The sequence below is a fragment of the Euprymna scolopes genome, chromosome 31 (assembly GCF_053919585.1).
Source record: "Euprymna scolopes isolate OS-2025 chromosome 31, ASM5391958v1, whole genome shotgun sequence".
NCBI classification, from domain to species: domain Eukaryota; kingdom Metazoa; phylum Mollusca; class Cephalopoda; order Sepiida; family Sepiolidae; genus Euprymna; species Euprymna scolopes.
Window position 1 is genome coordinate 85,884,532 of NC_136512.1, and position 19,856 is coordinate 85,904,387.

Consider the following 19,856-nt stretch of genomic DNA (forward strand, 5'->3'; position numbering starts at 1 on the left):
ACCTTTAACCAGCTCCCATTTCCCACCTCTCGGGAGCTGGTCCCCTTTTTCCCTTCCCCCTCCCTTCACTCCTCACATTAAAAATTGGCCTTGTGCCTAATTTGCTCGGTGGGGGAGCAAATAAATACCATCTGTTCCGGCAGATGCTGCACTTAAGATAGTTTGTACCAGTCAATGGAGGGGAAACCCTCTATACTGGGACAATTATTATTTTTGGTAACCAGAGTGCCCCCTTTTTGGGGAGCTGGTTTTTACCTCACATTAAAAACGGCCTTGTGCCTAATTTGCTCAGTGGGGGAGCAAATAAATACCATCTGTTCCGGCAGATGCTGCAAAGCTAAGACTAGCAAAGACCAGCTATGACTAGCAAAGACCATATGTGGGGGTAACCCCACATATCTGACCTTGGTCACTGAAGGGGCAACCCTTCATACCAACAGTTTCTAATCCAGCTCCCACTTCCCAACTCTCGGGAGCTGGATCCCCTCTTTCCCTCCCCCTTCCCCCTATCTCCAGATTAAAAAACGGCCTCATTTGCTCAGTGGGGAAGCAAATAAATAAAAAGATCAAAGTGTAGTATCTGTTCCGGCAGATACTGCAAGCAAAGACCATATGTGGGGGCAACTCCACATATAAGACCTTGGTCAATATAGGGGCAACCCTTCATACCAATTGTCACTATGCAGCTCCCCTACTCCCCTACTCCCCTGCTCCCTGGAGAGCTGATCCCCATTTCCCTTTCACTCCTCACATTAAAAATCGGCGTTGGGCCTAATTTGCTCGGTGGGGGAGCAAATAAATACCAACCCCACATATAAGACCTTGGTCAATGTAGGGGCAGCCCTTTATACCAGTTGTCACTATCCAGCTCCCCTACTCTCCGGGAGTTGGTCCCCATTTCCCCTTCGCTCCTCACATTAAAAATCGGCCTTGCGCCTAATTTGCTCTGTGTAGGAGCAAATAAATACCCTTTTCTTGGCCTTTTGGCCAAGATCAAAGTGTAGTATCTGTTCTTATTACATGCTGTACTTGTGTTTGTAAATTTGTGATATAAAGTGGGGATCACTTTTCTGTATTAATTTAGTGTAAAATGATCACCCACTTTACAACCAGTCAGTCTCGAAGCCACTCAAGTCATTCTCCAGATCATTCGAGTTGTTTTTGAAGGATTCCAGTTATTTTTTAAGCATTCAAGTCATTCTTAAGGTCATTCAATTCATCGTTAAGTTCATTAAAGTCATTCTAAGTCATTTACTTTTTATTTAGTTAAATCATTTCAGCCCATTTTTCGGTCATTTTAGTTTATCTTTTAGAATTTCATGTCAATCCTACATTCACGCATCCATTCATTACACGAGAGCACACAACTAATGGCTATCGGCCTTTTTATATCACAAATCAAGTAATAATGTTTAAAAAAATAAATGGATAAGTATTGTAAGTTCACTGAGATTACAATTTTATCCCGGTTCGTGCGAGTCTCGGTTTCCTTTAATTTTCAGGGAGTGGAAACCATTGTTCATGGTTCTTTAAAAAAGGAAAGGTTTTGTTGAACCGTCTACTTATAAAATCAACAAATCTATGTCAGTATCCGCTATAATGTAAGTAATTTTATAAAATCTAATATAGTAAAGATTATATGTCTGTCTCCATATTTTCAAACTCTATCTCCCCCGAAACTAAAAGTTTCAGAGCGGCGCTAGGGGCGTCAAATGATTGGATTTTTTTTTTTTTTACGCGGTGTTCTTTTGTTGGTCTAAACCCGGTTCTCCAACTTCCAACGTAGACCCCTACTACCATGTCTCCTTCTCCAACATCAGGGGTCTACGTTCTAACCTTCCAGAGGTTGAAACCCAATTACAGGAGACTAAACCAGACCTTTTATTTTTAAGTGAAACTGGCATTGGACAGGCTATTTCCCTAGAAGAGTTCGCAATTAAAGGATACTCTAACTTAACCTCTAAATCTGACCCCCAAGATCGCCATGGGCATGGAATATGTGCCTATATTAAAGATAGCTTTCCATGTGGTAGGGACATCTCCAGGGAAGATCCTAACTTACCCTATATGTGCTTCCGGGTTGCTTTAGCTCACACTACGGCATTTTTATTTACTCTCTATCGCCCCCACAACAGCGGAGTTACTATATTTAAAAGCATATCTGAGAAAATTGACCAAGTCCTATCTGCTTATCCTTCAGCTAACATTCACGTATGTGGAGATTTCAATGTTCACAACGTCGAATGGTTGACCCACTCAAACAAGACCGATGATGAGGGGAGGTTCTGTCATGATTTCTCCATTGCCTATGACCTCACTCAGATTGTTCAGGAACCCACCCGTGTGCCCGACAATGACGGCCAGTATGCTAGCCTACTAGACCTTTTTCTCACAACTTGCCCTGAACTATGTTCAGTTTCTGTTCTGTCGCCTCTTGGATCTTCCGACCACTCTGTTGTATCAATTAAGATAAAAATGAAATGTAATAAGTCCCCAGACGTACCTCTTCATCGTACAGTATATCGATACACTAAGGCTGACTGGGATAGCTTCCGTACATTTATAACTGATCTACCTCTGCATTCCATATTTAAAAAGGATGTGTCCTCTATAGTATTAGACCTGACGGAATGGTTAATTGTAGGTATTGATCATTTCATACCCTCGAAAAAGTTTCAGCAAAAACCTAACAGCCAGCCATGGTTCTCTCCAGAATGTGCTGCTGCCATTGCGCACAGAAATCACTTTTTCCACTGTTTCCAACGTAATAGATGTATGGAAACTAAAGCCGCTTTCAGGACTGCCAGCAACCATTGTAAGAAAGTAATAAAGAACGCAAGATGGTTGTATGCTCAATCTGTTAAGTCCAAAGTAGCTGAGCAGCGGCTTGGTTCCCACCAGTTTTGGCAAATAGCAAACAGAATTCTTAACAGAAGTGTGCGCTCCATTCCAACTATCATCAATGGACCTGAGGTAATCTCGTCAGCATCCGACAAATCCAAACTCTTTGTCAAGAATTTTGCAGCTAATTCTACCTTTTGCGATCAAGGCCGCCAACCCCCAATATTTCCTCCTGTATCTGAAAACACACTATGTGATATACGTATATCTGTACGTGATGTTGCCAAGCTAATCAAAAACCTTGATTCCAGTAAAGCAACTGGCCCTGACGGTATTCCAATTATAGTACTCAAAAAACTTCGACCTGAACTAGCGCCCATACTTACAAAACTATTTAAACGTTGTCTTAAGGAGAATAGTTTCCCATCTCCCTGGAAAATTTCATCTGTATGCCCTGTATTTAAGAATTCAGGTGATCGCTCATCCCCCTCTCAGTACAGGCCAATAAGTCTCCTGTGCGTCATGAGTAAGTTGCTGGAATCTGTGTTAAATACAGAAGTAATCAACCATCTCAACAAAAATAACCTTCTTAGTGACACTCAATATGGTTTCCGTTCTGCTAGATCTACAGCAGATGTGCTTACAGTTATATCTCATAGGATTAGCAAATCTCTCGACGGAGGCAACCTTTCTAGGGCAATTGCTCTTGACATATCAAAGGCCTTTGATAGGGTATGGCATAAAGGTTTACTTCATAAGATCTCTAGCTATGGTATAGCTGGAAATGTCTTCTCAATTATTAAATCATTTCTTTCTGATAGGTTCATAAGAGTAGTAGTTGAGGGGCAAAAATCAGAAGCCCACAGTATTAATGCCGGTGTCCCTCAGGGGTCCATCCTGGGCCCAACTCTTTTCCTGATCTACATTAATGATCTTCCAAATCACATCCTTACATCATTTGTAGACATTTATGCTGACGACACTACCATTTATGGTAGTACATCTAAGACAGTAAACGACCAAGTTCTCTCCAATTCTCTCTCCTCTGATCTTGAGCATGTAGTACAATGGGGAAAGGAGTGGCTGGTTACTTTTAATGCATCTAAAACCAAGCTCGTCTCTTTACATCATCAACATTCTGATCCACATCTGGCATCAATTGAAATGAATGGCTCTTGTCTTCAAGAGGCCTCAAGTTTTGACAAGCTTCTTGGATTGACCATTACTCCTGATCTTAAATGGAACACGTACATCAAATCTGTTGCCAAGGCCGCTGGAAAAATGGTGGGATCTTTCTATCGATCCAGTAGATATCTCACTGCTGATGCAATTCTCTATCTATATAAGAGCCAGGTACGTCCAAGGATGGAATACTGTTGCCACATCTGGGCAGGAGCTGCTAGAAAGGACTTGGCCTGCCTTGATAGAGTTCAAAATAGACTTCGTAGCCTCGTAGGAGATGTCCTTTTCTCTTCCTTGCAACCTCTATCTCACAGAAGAGATGTTGCGAGTTTGTCTCTGATGTATCGTTATTTTCATGGAAAGTGTTCGACTGAGCTTCAATCTATGGTCCCCCCTCGCAAAACTTTCACAAGAAACACTCGTCTAGCTGTAAACACTATCAATAATTCCCCCCACTCTTTATCTGTGCCTAAACCTAAACGTAGATTCCATGAACAAAGCTTTTTTCTTAGAACTGCACGCCTGTGGAATTGTCTTCCGTTTTCCTGCTTTCCGGCTGACTACAATATGGTTGTCTTCAAGTCTAACGTAAATAAGTTCTTGATGAGCCATTCCATATAAGTTATCAAATTTAACAAATTTTCATTACTAATGATTATTATATTGTCCAATTTCTACTGTACATTCTTTAACTCTTATCCTTGAGTGGCCTCTTGGCCTTGATAATGTGGTGATACCTATGAAAAAAAAAAAAAGAAAAAGTCCAATGTGAACAAGTTCTTATTGAATCGTCCCCCTAAGTAATCCAAGTTTCAAAATTCCCACTGTTTACTATGCTAAAATCACAATGACTAATGTATACCTATTAACCCTTATCCTTGAGTGGCCTCTGGGCCTTGATAAGTGGTGACACCCTTGTAAAAAAAAAAAAAAAAAAAAAAAAAAAAATTGTTATATAGTTTGTACATTCATCTTTTTTTAAATTCTTTTATTACATTTTCACCCCAAACAAGACAAATTGCAACTTTGGTGTAGGGGGCTACTATAAGGGGCAACAACTACTGGGGTACTATGTAGGGATTTGGGCAACAAGATGTTGATTCACGTTATACTTGAACTTCTGCACGTCAGTACAGTTGGGGAAGGAGGGACCTGGAATGGAATTCCAGAGTCTAGCGGTTCTGGGGAAGAAACTATTGGAGTAGAAAGATCTTTTACATCTAGGGATCTCTACAGTGTGGGGGTGGGATTTAGCAGCCTGTCGCTTTTGTCGAGGGTGCTCACGTCGTGGGGGCACAAGTGATTGCAGTTCGTCAAGCATTCACAACTAAAATATTTGTAGAACAGGCAGAGGGATGACACATTTTGTCGATGGAACAGAGGCTGAAGCTTAGATGCCAGTTCAGGACCTATCAGATTTGTGACTCTCTTTTGAACCTTGTCTAGGAGCGAGAGACTAGTAGCCGATGCACCAGCCCAAATGTGAAACAATACTCCATACATGAGCGAATGGTGGCCTTATAGTGGTACAGGTTACTTTCAGGTGTTAGTAGTTGTCTAGCACGGTAGAGAGAGCCCACCTTTCTTGCAGCGGTCCTGGCAATGCCTTCAATGTAATTGTTCCAACTCATGTTTCCTGTGAACATTAGGCCAAGGAGTTTGAAAGATGTACTCTCAGATAAAGAGTCATTGGCCATTGCTATAGGTGGTAGAGAGGGTTTCTTGTAATTATTGAATGAAACTAGTTTTGTCTTGGCGGCATTGAATGTGACCAACCATTTTGTCCCAATTCCACTAAAGATTGGAGGTCTTCCTTTAGTGTTTCTGCCATTTCTTTAGAAATGTGTTCATTCGTCTTCCTGTCGTGCCTGTTATAGAGTGTAGTGTCATCAGCATATATACCCATCTCAGAGGCAATTTTGTCGGGGAGGTCATTTATGAATATCAGGAACAATAGAGGTCCAAGGATAGACCCCTGGGGCACCCCCGCATTTATATCATATTACTTAGATGTACAACCGTCGAGGACAACCTGGATTTTTCTCTTATCTAAGAAGGATTTAATTATGTTAAGTATTCTACCAGTGATACCGTATGATCTGATTTTCCTGAGATATATCTAGAGCTACCGCTCTGCCCTCCTCTGCTTTGTCCAGTGAATGGTATATACGTTCAGAGATTACAGTGAGGATGTCTGCTGTGGAACGGGCTAGTCTAAATCCATACAGTTGGTCAGTCAGAAGTTTAGCATCTGTAAGGTGATGGACTAGAGCATGGTTGATTAATGTCTCAAATATTTTGGCAAAAAGTGGGAGGAGGCTAATGGGGCGATAATTTGATGGGTCCGTCCTTTCGCCAGAATTCTTGAATACTGGTACAACAGAAGCAGTTTTCCAACAGCCCGGAAAGCAAGCTTCATTAAGGCATTTGTTGTAGAGTTTGGAGAGAACTGGAGCTACTTCGGCTGAGCATTTTTTAATAGCACAGCTGGGATGAGATCGGGTCCACATGATTTTGAAGTGTCAAGGTTTTTTATGATAGCATGCACCTGAGCAGGGGTGATTTTTAGATCGTCTAGCGTGGCGTCTGTCTGCATAGGAAAGTAAGGTAGGGGGTGGTTGGAAGGGTCCAGTGTGAAGTTTGAGGCAAACCGACTGGCAAGCATGTTAGCCTTCTCGGTTGCTGAGGAGACAACCTCGTGATTGTTGGTTAGTGGGGGAATCTTAGTTTATTCTTAATTTTTAACCAGTTCATATGTGTGTCACGCTGGCTCAGTGGTAACGTTACCAGCTTTGAATGCTGCGGTTTCGATTCTAACTGATGGCACGCAAATATTTTTTTTAACTTTTGAAATAACGACTCTAATCTGTACGAAATCTGGACAAATTAAAATATCATATTTAAGCGTATTTTATGCCCTGGTAAAGCCTTCCCCTTTTAATTATTATATAATATTTATATTCAATACAAAATAATTTTTATGTCATAAATCCAATGAAAATCCTTAAAATAAATGAATGAGTCATTTTAACAATATTTCAAGTATCATCTCGATACGTAGGAGTTTCGCTTTCCTTTGATTTTGAGAGCGTGGAAAACGTTGTTCATGATCCTTTCAAGTCCAATGTTAACAAGTTCTTGTTGAGCCGTCAACTTGAAAAATTGAACCCTAACCAAGTGTAGTTATTACTAATCACCGCAGTGTTTCCTCACCGGCCACTCGACAATTTTGACACGATATTCTCGAGTGTTATTTGGGACTTAATAACAGTGACTCCACTATTTAAAAAATAAAATAAAATTGTTGCCGAAGAAAAAAAAAAAATAGTTGGGTATCTGAATCGGAAAATTCTTACCTTATTTCCGTTAACAAAAACATTTTCTAAAAAGAAAAAAATGGTTTTCCATTGCTGGTACTGATAATAAAATGATAATTATTCATTGTTTTAAATATCAGTAAAATAATCTATATACGAGGGCGTGCAATAAGTAATGCCCCTGACCCACTTCCCATAGAAGTAGAGCAACGAAACTTGGCACAGTTATTAGTCTTTCTCTACATAGGAACCACTCAGAGTTATGCATTTCTCCCATCGTTTGATGCAGTTCTGGAGACCGTTTTTGTAGAGCACCCCAGGTTGGTCCTCCAACACCCATGTGACTTCAGAAATCAAGGCTGCATCATCTGGGAAACGCTGTCCTTTCAAAAACAACTTCATGGCTGGGAAGAGGTGAAAGTCAGAGGGTGAAAGGTCAGGAGAGTAGGGAGGATTGGGGGAGGATTTCATAACCACACGCCCGTGCTTCTGATCTGGCAACATGCGAGTTGTGCACCGGAGTGTTGTCCTGCAGGAGGAGGGTACCTTTGCTGATCATGCCCCGCCTCTTGATTTTGATAGCTTTCCTTAATTTCCTCAGAAGCATAATAGGCTCCTGTAATTGTGGTACCCTTTGCCAGGAAATCTGTCATCACTACTCCGTCCTGGTCCCAGAAGACTGTGAACATGACCTTGCCAGCGGAGGGCTGCACCCTTTGGCAGTGGTTAGTCCAAGGGCTTCCATTGCATTGATTGGGCCTTGTTCTCTGAATTATAGTGATGGACCCAGGTTTCATCCTGTGTAATCATTCTTTTGAAAAACTTTGACTCATCTTCTTGGCACATTTCCAAATTCATCCTCGAGCACTCGACGCGTTCTTGCTTCTGGAATGGTGTGAGCAACCTGGGAATCCATCTGGCAGACATCTTATGCATATGCAAATGGTCATGAATGATAGTTTCCACAGACCCTGTACTAATCTTGACATCTTGGGCTATTTGGCGAATAGTAATGCGCCGATCTTCCAAACTGGCAGCCTCAACTTGACGGACAGATGCCTCATCAATGGCAGAAGGGGCCGACCACAGACTTCCACAGACTTCCAGCCATGTTTGAATTCACAATGCCAGCGTTTTACAAGGTCATATGATTGGGCATTATCACCATAAGTTTCTTTCATTTCATCAAAAGTCTCCTGTCGTATGCGTCCTTTCAAATACAAAAACCGGATCACTGCTCGACATTCAACAGACTCCATTTCACACCTGACTCTGTTCAAACACTTGTAAAACAGAAACCACAATTAGTTCAGAGCTGCAATTTGCCACATAATCAGTAGAGATATAAATCATTGCATATGCAAAATTTCAGCTAGATTTGACAACTGGAAGTGGGCCAGAGGCATTACTTATTGCACGCCACTCGTATACAATAATTCATATTAAATTTCAAACAAGCAAAATATTTATTTATTTTCCTAATATTACGTTGCGATTTGGCTTTCAAACGCACTTGATGCGTATTTTATTTTATTCAAATTAAAACAACGGTTCTATATGAATTCTCATCCTTTTTATATTTCATATGTATAAAACCAACATAGAAATCAGCAGCAACAACAACAAAAATCAAATAAACATTTATAATTGATAAACGGGTTAAAAAAACAATTACATACGTTTTTTTTATGCAAAAACTTTTTTCTTCTTTTTTTTTGACGGAAGAATGACTGTTAGGAATACAAGAGACGTCATGACAATATTGCGAGAAAGGTCCATTATGAAATGCTGTAGATCTATTGCTTTTACTGATTGATGTGAGTTTATTAATAATCAATAATATTGTGGCACTATTTCTTTGTGCCACTGTTTCTAAAAAAACTCTGCGGCATGGCCGGGTTGTTATTTGGCCATGTGCGTAGAGATACAAAGAAACACCTTCCAATAATTCCCTTTCCTAGAGCTCTCTCTCTCTTTCCTGCACGACCACCATGAAGTGAAGACGAATATTCTGTCTCTCCGTAAATGGGGGAGCACCCCCTCTCTCAATACTAGTTAGCTTAGTTAGCTTTGAAAAGCCTATTGTCAAGTTTTTAATTGTTAAAGTTTTTGTAATATATATTTTGTAAAAGAAAATAGTTAGTTATACTTTATGTATATTACAATTGTGTCGCGTGTCGTTTTTCTTGTGTCTGCCATAAATGCCTTCATAAACGCCTTCATAAACGCCTTCATAAATGTCTTCATTGAACAACGAAGTGGTCCGGAAAATGAAGAAAGAAAACTCCAGTCAGAACGCCACCAGGGTGAAGAGATCATCTTGAGAAAAGAAAGAAGCCACATCCAGATCCAACATCTCAGGTATGATTTTCTTCTTGCTACACAGACCCTAATGACTGGCCCATCTTCATATCTTCTCGATACTGCTTTAAGACATTTACTATAACACGTCTGTCGGTCACACATCAGTGACCGGCAGATAGTGGTATAATATATCATCAATAATTTTTTGGATGAAGATTATCTTATTCTTTATTTTACATTAAAAAAATTTTTTTTTTTTTTTTTGGTATTTCATCTATAATATAAATGTCACCTGTTTGTTTAAATGTATGTATGTCTGCCTAAAACTTTCGACAGAGGCGACGGATTTTCACGAGATTGGAATCGTTTTGAAGGTCGACCTTTCGGACGACACATATCGAAAAATTGTCTAAAAAAATGAATTCCTTCACCCTCAACTGGACACTTTTCTATAAGGGAGGGTCGCTTTTTTCGCTGATATTTTCGAAAGCCATCCCTTCTTTTTCGATTGACTAACCTTAATTTTAACCTTCTCCACTTCCCGTTTGGCGAAGGATGCAACGGCAAAGTCGTAACGCTTTTTTCACGTTCTGTTCCTCCTTCACGGTACGGGTTCGATCCAACCTGCCTACTACCACTTTTTTTTTTTTTTTGCTCACCACTCACCTCCAAACACTCGGGCAACGCCGGGCACCCAGGCTAGTCTTCTACAATATAAATCTCACCTGTCTGTTTAAATGAATGTATGTATGTATGTATGTATGTATGTATGTGTGTGTGTATGTATCTCTCGCAAAAAAACTTTCGACAGAGACAACGGTTTCTAACAAGATTGGTATCGTATTAAAGCGCAATGTGTCGGACGACAAATATCGAAAAATTGGCTGAAAACATTAATTCTTTCGCCTTAAACTCGGTCGTTTTGTACAAGGAGGGGTCGATATTTTTCGCCGACATTTTAGCAAATCATTGTCACCGTCGGATTGACTTCTGTTAATTGCAATGCGTCACGTCATAGAGACATCGGCTAAGACGTCAGATTTTCTTTCACTTTCTTTTTCGCCTTCGCGACACGGGTTCGAGTCTACCTCCCTACTACCACTTTTATTTTTTTTTGCTCAACACACACCTCCAAACACTCGGGCAATGCCAGGCACCCAAGCTAGTATACTAGAAATGACGACTTTGAGTGCCTGATCTGTTTCAGTGTTGGGCCGAATTTTATCAATCAATAAAATGGCCACATTTACTGAACTTGTAAGTTTTTTGGGTTTTTTTAATATATTCATATAAACACGTGCAGTCATTATAATGATTCTTTATATATATGCTATATACGATGCTCCTTATCTTGAGTTGAGCATATTGGAAAGTGATACACGATATACCATTAGCGTATCAAGCGATGCTCTTTGTGTAAACAAATCAAGCTTAGGTATTAGGACGATGTCAAAACATCGTTAATTCTCTACCCGCACAGCAGCAGCTGATTAGCGTAATAGTTCAAAGCTTTGACTCTCATACGGGCGGTCGGGTTTCGATCCTGGCTTGAGGTAGTTGCCTGTCTAACCGCACTGATGAGCTGTGATACAGCAAAACAGTACTGTATGTGGATCGTTATAATGCTCCTTATATTGAGTTGAGCATATTCACCATCACTGAGAATCGAAACCAACATATTTAGCTTACGATTTACTTTTTCCTTTGACGTTAATGCCTGAGCTATGAAGACATGTTTGTTGCAAGACTTAAAATTAAGAGATGAACCAATGGCTATTACGTTACGCATGCATATTCGTAATACTGTTGTTCGACCTTCACCTGGCAAATTTCATGTTATTATTATATGTATAGATGTTTGATTTTAAAGTTAGTTAAAACAAAAACAAAAAAAGATAAACATCTATCATTTTATTATTAAAATACCGGCAACGGAAAATTAAGTTTGTTTTTAAGAATATTCTTGGAATCGGAAATTAGGCTATTTTTTTTCGATTCCGATACCCATAAAAAGTCTAATCTTTCCAAGGTTTGGTTTCGATTAATATATTATTCGATTATATGCAGTAGGGTTTTCACTGTCAATTTTCTGATTAGGTTATACAATTTATAGCACAGGAGGCATAAATATTAGTTCACAAACAATTGTCGAGTATTTTTCTTCTTTTTTTTGACGGAAGAATCACTGTTAGGAATACAAGAGACGTCATGACAATATTGTGAGAAAGGACCATTTGGATATATGTAAGAAACGATTAGGTAGGGTTTAATTATTTCAGATACTGATGAAAAATAAATTTTTACATTAGATTTTAAAAGATTATGGACAATGATTTTCCACTCCTTCAAGATAAACTAAAAGTCAGACTCTTATCTATCCGGATAATACTTGTAATATCGTTAACACAAAAATAATCATTCATTTATTATTATTTAATCTATTACATCTAATTTATTTTTGTATTAAATATAAGTATTATATACTGATTTTATATATTAAAAAAAATACTCACATTAAAGCGGATACTGGCCGAGATTTCTTTGTATAAATACATTTATTGAAAGTCCGTAACGTCTCCAACCTCCAAACGTCACAACCTGGAGGATTCGTCGGTTAAGTGAAATTCACTCTTCCATAAAAGAAGCATAACCCGAATTAACATACACAATAACAAGAAAATAAGCAAGAAACATCGGATCCTTTTGATACTCTTCATTATTCTGAAAATACAAGCATATAGCATTAACGTTTATTACGAAAGTCTCAAAAAAGTTCAATTATCTCTTTTCAGCTGGAAATCTTTTATTGATTACTTAAAAACCAATACCTAAGGCGGTGATTAGACTTTAAGCAATAGTCGAACATGTCTGGCCTCAACTCGACCACTTTGGATCAATTGGCTGAATTCAATCAGAAATACTTTAACTATCGCCTTCCTGCACTGGCATTTCTTGGTCTTATGTCAGCGCTTGGAATTCTTGGAAACGCATCTGTGATTTACATCTACGGATTTCGTCTTAAACAGAGCAACGTTCATTTGTTTATCACCCGTATCTGATATAATCAGCTGTTTATTCTGTATTCCGATGGTGATGTTCCATCTGCTTTTCTTCTATAATTACCCGTCGATTGCTGCCTTCAAAGTTTCGGGCTTTTTGATTTTCACCTGCTATATTTGTTCGGTGCTAATGCTGCTCGCCATATCCGTGGAAAGATATCGAAAGTGTGTCGAAGTAAAAGATCCCAGGTCAATAGGAAAATTGCTAAGATTCTTGCCAATGCCGTTTTCTTCGTCTCCTTTCTGTTGGCCGTGCCGATTGCTGTGTTTGCCAAACTGCAAACCTTCAGAATGCTCAGCGGCAGGCCTGTTCACATCTGCATCTATCACTACCAACGCAAACTTTGGTTTTGTCATATCGCATTGCTTGTCTTCTTGTTATGCGTTTTCGTAGCAATGTTCGCTCTCTATTGGAGGGTTATAAAAACCACCCGCTTGCACGCGACGTGGTCTCAGAAGAGGAGAACGCAGTTTAACCCAGATGAGATGAATGGCAGGACGCAAACGCCGAAGTCTGTCACGAGAAAAAACATGCTGAGCAAAACTAATCGGACTGTCATCTGGATCTCGGCAGTGTACGCCGCCAGCTGTATTCCCGTCTTCATTGTCGTCGGCGTGTCGAAATTTGTCATGCATATCAAACCTGATAGATCTCTCAATGCACTTTTCTTCCTAGGGATGGAATTGTGCACCCTTAATTGCACGCTCAACCCAGTTGTATACGGCGTTTTAAACAGTACATTTCGTACAGAGATCCGCGGTCTCTTAAAACTTAATTTGGCGAATTCGTCTTCTATCGAATCAAATCAAACCGATCCCTCCCAAGGATTCATATCGCCCCTTAACGATCCCTATCGATTTGATATATTGGAAAAATCATGATTCAAGATGTATTCTGATTAAGTATTAACTTGGGAATTATCTGCACAGTCAGAGTTATCAAATTCTCTCCGCGGTCCTGGATATGACCTTAAACTATATCCGATGATGAGGCCCGGCTTGCGGGTTTTGGGGAGTGTGCAGCCACCCCTTAATTGCCATTGTTCCCAGGTCTACCCTGACCCGTAGTGGTAGTACCTGTTAGGGTCCCAACTATGGATTAAATCGAAACCGACTTGGAAAAAAAAATGCTAAAAGTATTCTATTAAAAAAAAAAACATTCTTCATAATCACTGGCTTCGGCATTAAATGAACTGAAAAGGGTTGATATGCCGTAAAACAAAAACAACCAACACAAATTCTCTCCTTTTTCTTTACTTTTTCGTTTTTTCTTTTATTTTCTGTTGTATCATCATAATATTCATCAACACACATGTATATATGAAAAGATTTTCAGAATGTGAGAGATTATATAATTATATATATAAATTATATAATTATTTATATAAATTATATAATTATATATATAAATTATATAATTATTTATTTCCACAGAATATGAGAAATTATATAATTATTTCCATAGGCTGTGGAAATAATTATATATATATATATATATATATATATATATATATATATATATATATATGGGGGGGGTAAATATGTTTTCTTTCACCTTTTATTTGTGCCAGTTCTTTTCCTTTATGTAACTACAGAGCATATATAAATGAATGACAAAAGTCTATGTTACAAATGTCAAGGTGTTGACCATCTTATCATTTATTTCTTAAGGTACACTGACATGTATACTTCTTGACAGCATATGTTTCGTAGCACAGATTCATTCATATAATTGTTATGTCAATTTTTAAATTTATTCCGCCCTTTACTCATCAGAAGATCCAATGAAAAAAGACCTCGCAACTTTAAAAGAAAATACAGGCATTTAGGCATGATTACAAAATCCGAAATTGGAAAAGTTGCAATTTTTTAAGTTTGTTACATGTTTGATATTTTTTAATTCTTCTTCTTCTTCTTCTTCTTTTTCTTCTCCTTCTTCTTCTTCTTCTTCTTCTTTTTCTTCTTCTTATTCTTCTTTTTTCTTCTTCTTCTTCTTCTTTCTTTTTTCTTTATTCTTCTTCCTCTTTCTTCTTATCCTCCCCTTCTTCTTCTTCTTTTTCTTCTCCTTCTTTTTCTTCTTCTTCTTCTTCTTTTTCTCCTTCTTCTTATTTTTCTTCTTCTTATTCTTCTTTTTTCTTCTTCTTTTTTCTTCTTTCTTTTTTTCTTTATTCTTCTTCCTCTTTCTTCTTATCCTCCCCTTCTTCTTCTTCTTCTTCTTTTCTTCTTCTTCTTTTTTTCTTTCTTCTTCTTTTCTTCTTCTTCTTCTTTTTCTTTTCTTCTTTTTCTTTTTTCCTCTTTCTTCTTCTCTTTTTTCTTCTTCATCTTTCTTCTTATCCTCCCCTTCTTCTTCTTCTTTTTCTTTCTTCTTCTTATTATTATTATTCTTCTTCTTCTTTCTTTCTTCTTCTTTTCTTCTTCTTCTTCTTTTTCTTTTCTTCTTTTTCTTTTTTTCCTCTTTCTTCTTCTCTTTTTTCTTCTTCATCTTTCTTCTTATCCGTCCCCTTCTTCCTCTTCTTCTTTTTCTTCTTTTTCTTTATTACTTTCCGTTTTTTTTTCTATTATATTTAAATTGTATCATTTAATTCATCCATCTTAATCTACATACCTAGGAAGCTTTAGATGTTTTTATTGATATACCGATCTTTTACTAACTTTTGGATTCGAACTTTATTGGACCCATTCACGTCACTCTTCAGTAGATAACTGACTGTTAATCTCAGAAGGACCAATCATTTCATTAATCACGGACTATTCGTATTGGACTCTATTGGATTCACGTAACTTGCTACTCAATTCACTGTTTTGAATATTTGTTTTCATAATATAGTGTTCAATATTTCTCTACCATTCATAAATTGATTTTTATAGTGATACAATGCTCCTGTAATCAATTTCCTTGAAATCATTTCGCTTTAACAATACCATTCTTTAATAAAATTATTTTGTTTGCATCTTTTTTTAAATAAAAAATTCATGTTGTCAAGTCGTTTGTTATTTTATTTGGATTTCCCTTTTTAATCAGCATTTTTTCTATTCCTTTGTTGGAAACATTTTTTAAATTTGGAATTTTATCATTATTTCAATATTTCTTATATATATTTGTATGTGTGTGTGTATGTGTGTGTATATGTGTGTACGTGTATGTGTGTATGTGTATATGTGTGTACGTGTATGTGTGTATGTGTATGTGTGTGTATATATGTGTATGTTTGTATGAGTGTGTGTGTATGTGTATGTGTGTGCATGTGTGTGTTTGTGTGTATGTGTGTGAACGTGTGTGTACGTATGTGTATGTCTGTGTATGTATGTGTATGTGTGTGTATGTGTGTGTATGTGTGCGTGTGTATGTGTGTATGTGTGTATGTGTGTGTATGTGTGTGTATGTGTATGTGTGTATGTGAATGTGTGTATGTGTGTGTGCGTGTGTGTGTATGTGTATGTGTGTGTTTATGTGTGCGTGTATGTGTATGTGTGCGTGTGTGTGTATGTGTATGTGTGTGTGTTTATGTGTGCGTGTGTGTGTGTGTTTAGGCAGCATATTTCTCTACGGCATATTACATTAAATAAGGTAGATGTTGTTTTGTCTATTAATTCTATTTTCAATCCTTTCCAACTTCCAAATAAGTCTTCACTTCTGGCGGGAACTGACTGATGTAATTACCATATTTCTCATAAGCCCGAGTACTTTCCAATCCTTCAGGATTCATCGTCAGGGATGGATTAATCTAATTGGTTTTGAACAGTGCTATTAATGCTATTAGTTTTAACCAATTAAAATAAGGTAAATAAAATAATTAACCAATCAGAAAAAAAAAGACTTGATAAATTGTTCCAGACCAGTTACATTAAATACTGCAGCGGGGCATGATCCCCTCCCCCCAGAAACTGGGTCGCAGAGTAGTGTTCCAGCATGACAATGACAAAAAAAAACGCACATCCAAGACAATCACTGCTGGAGATGATGAGGGTAAAGGTGATGGACTGGCCCATCATGTCTCCAGACTTGAACACAATAGGACATCTTTGGGGAATCCTCAAGCAGAAAATGGAGGTACACAAAGTCTCAAATATCCGCCAGCTCCGCGACGTCATAATTGAAGAGAGGAAGAGCATTCCAGTGGTAAACTCCATGGTCAGGAGAGTAAAGGCAGTTTTGGATAATGATGGTGGCCACACAAAATATTGAGAGTTAACATGTTGTATGTTAATATTGATAACTTTTTGTAAGAGGTGTACTCATTTTTGTTGTTGTTGTTGTTGTTGTTGTTTTTATTATTATTATTATTATTATTATTATTATTATTATTATTATAAAAACTACTGGGTCAATTTTCGTGATTTTTGGAATATACCATCTTCATTCCGTGTATATGATACAGTTGGGTCTTTTTTTTTAATTTTGTTTTATTGCACTAAGTGCAATTCTGAATTTTTACTACTTTTTAAAATCGAATTTTCGTTTAATTGTCATGCAAAATTGGATTAATTAAAACGACGACTTTATATATATATATATATATATATATATATATATATATATATATATATATCAAAGATATTTTGATGCCAGCAAGGAGGAAAGGAAACGACACAAATGAAAATGTATATTTTTTTAAAAATTGTATTTTGAAAAAGAAAGCGAGAAAAGTGTCTTGCAAAGAAAAGGAAAAAGTGAACCTTGGGTTTACTTTTGCTTCCCTTATTTTGTCTTTTAGTCCTCACATTCCATAAGTGATTATTCTGACAAAGGGAAAAGAACTGCTGTTTACTTGGCTGAAATCTATCTATTTAATACTTACTGTTGACTGTTATTTTTTTTTTTTACCTTGAAGTATTATTTTTATATTTTCAGCTCCTTACATTAAGTGGCTTTAAGTTTTGTCTGAGAAGATTTCCATAAAAAAAAAACAAGAAACATTTGTAAATGTTTTGTATAAATCTATCTATCCATACTCCTATAAATTTGGGAATTTTTGTGCATTGATATATATATATATTTAAAACCCTTTTTTCTATTGGTGTATATTTGCTTCCCCACAAAAGCAAAATGTGACACAAGGTCGTTTTTAATGTGGGGAAAAAACAGCTCCCTAAAAGAAAGGCTAAATGGGCACTCTAGCAGTAAGCAAAAATAATAATTGTATCAATGTAGAAGGTTTTCCCTAGATTGACCGAGACAAATTAAGCGTAGCAGCAGAACAGATACTACACGTTGATCCCGGTCCGAAGGCCAATGACACTTTTTCTATTTATTCAAAAAGAATATACAACTTTGTTATATATGGCTGTGGATTTGCATTCACTAGCAAAAGATCTTGCTAATTTGCATATTCTTTTAAACATTCATTTTAATTAATTCCCTATTAGTTTTTTTTTTCTTTTCTTTTCTTTTTTTTCTTATGGGATCATCTCCAGTTAACTATTACGTGTAATTATATTCATGCAGATATTCTACATGATTTATACTTGCGTAATATTTGCCCAAAAAGGTTATATTAAATACAAACTCTTTCTATATATATTTATGTATGCGTATATATATATCAGTCTAAAAAAATTGCCTATCAAACTCCTCTGTCAATTTTTCATCTACAGAAATTAAACTTAATATATAGATTATTCGAATCCATGCGAAACTTTACATCTGGGTTTTAGCCCGGGAAAATCGGTGCAAAAGTGTGAAAATTTAAAAAAAAATAGATTTTGCCAGGTGAAGGTCGAACAACAGCATTACGAATATGCCTACGTAACGTACTTGCTTTTGGTTCATGTTTTAATTTTTTAACCTTACAGCGAACATATCTTCATAGTTCATACATTAACGTCAAAGGAAAAAATGAATCGTAAGATAATTGTTTTGGTTTCGATTCTCGAAGATGGCGCACGAGTCATTTTTTTTTTTTTTTTAACTTTTTAAATCATTACTATCTATTGGGTCCAATATAATATAATAATAAATTCGAAATCTGCATTAATCAAAATATCATATTTAAGCGTATTTTACGGCCGGGCAATGTCGGGCTGCCTGCTAGTAATATATATGTTCAGTACCAAGGACTTGTAAATAGGTACTTATCTCCCTTTGATTGAATTTTATTTGCCAGAATATTAAAAATATAAAAATAACTTACATTGTTTACTAATAACGCCTTTGTTTTTGTTTTTTTCTAAGAACTTTGATGATAAACGAGTATTCGTTGAAACAGATTTTCATCTAGACAAAATATTAAAAGAGAAGTAACTCTTTGTTTTAGTGTTTTAGCTTGTCTCAAAAAGATTTGGAAGTGCAGTAAAGTGCAGAAAGAGACAAATACGTTTTTTTCTTTTTTTTAAATAAAAAAACAAAAAAACAAAACAAAAAAAATGAAAAAATAAAAAAAACATGAAAAACAAACAAAACAAAAACCAAACAGTTTTTTGTTTTGTTTTTTTATTTTTTCAAACTAAAAAGTAATTATTTTCCTCGCTGGTAATGAAGAATAAATGTTAAGGGTTGATTTATAAAGTTTTATTTATTTCTTTTTTATATTATATTTTATTGTTATTATATTTTATGTCAACAAACACCGCAATATCAAAAAGACATTAAAAATATTAAAAAAAAAACAATGTGTCAAGTAAATAATTTATAGAATTATTTTTCTATGAATACTTTTACATAACAAGAAAATAAGTCTAATGATCTCACTTCGACTAGAAGGTTCTCATAATCGCAAAAGATGCGCCTCGCAAAGGTCGGATATGGCATCGGCCGGAACGTTTTGAATATAACAATCAAAATTACAATAGTAGAAATAATCAGAAATAATTAATTGTTTCACTTGTTTTGTTTTTTTATGTGAAATCGGCTTTTAAAATCCCCACTGCTTTTTATATGCGAACAAAAATTCTTCATTAACCCAAATGCTAACCTAAACTCTGGGTTTCCAATTCAGTTTTTCCATAAGTAAGTCTGGCAAGACTCTCCTTACTTTATATTGATATCGTAGGGTCTGTGTTCGTGCAAGACAACCTTAAGCAGCAGACAATTTAATAGTTAAATGTTGGATTCTTTAAGTTCTTTAGTTAAATCTACTTTTCCGGGCAACGCCGGGACACGGGTTAGTTAGTTATACAATAGTTTGCAAACAAACTAGTGATGCGTACGTAATTT

At 36.7% G+C, this 19,856-nt stretch overlaps 1 pseudogene; it reads left to right on the plus strand.

Moving 5' to 3' along the window:
- Positions 1–966: 966 nt before the first annotated feature.
- On the plus strand, positions 967–1,103 carry LOC145255910 (U2 spliceosomal RNA; annotated as a pseudogene).
- Positions 1,104–19,856: the final 18,753 nt, after the last annotated feature.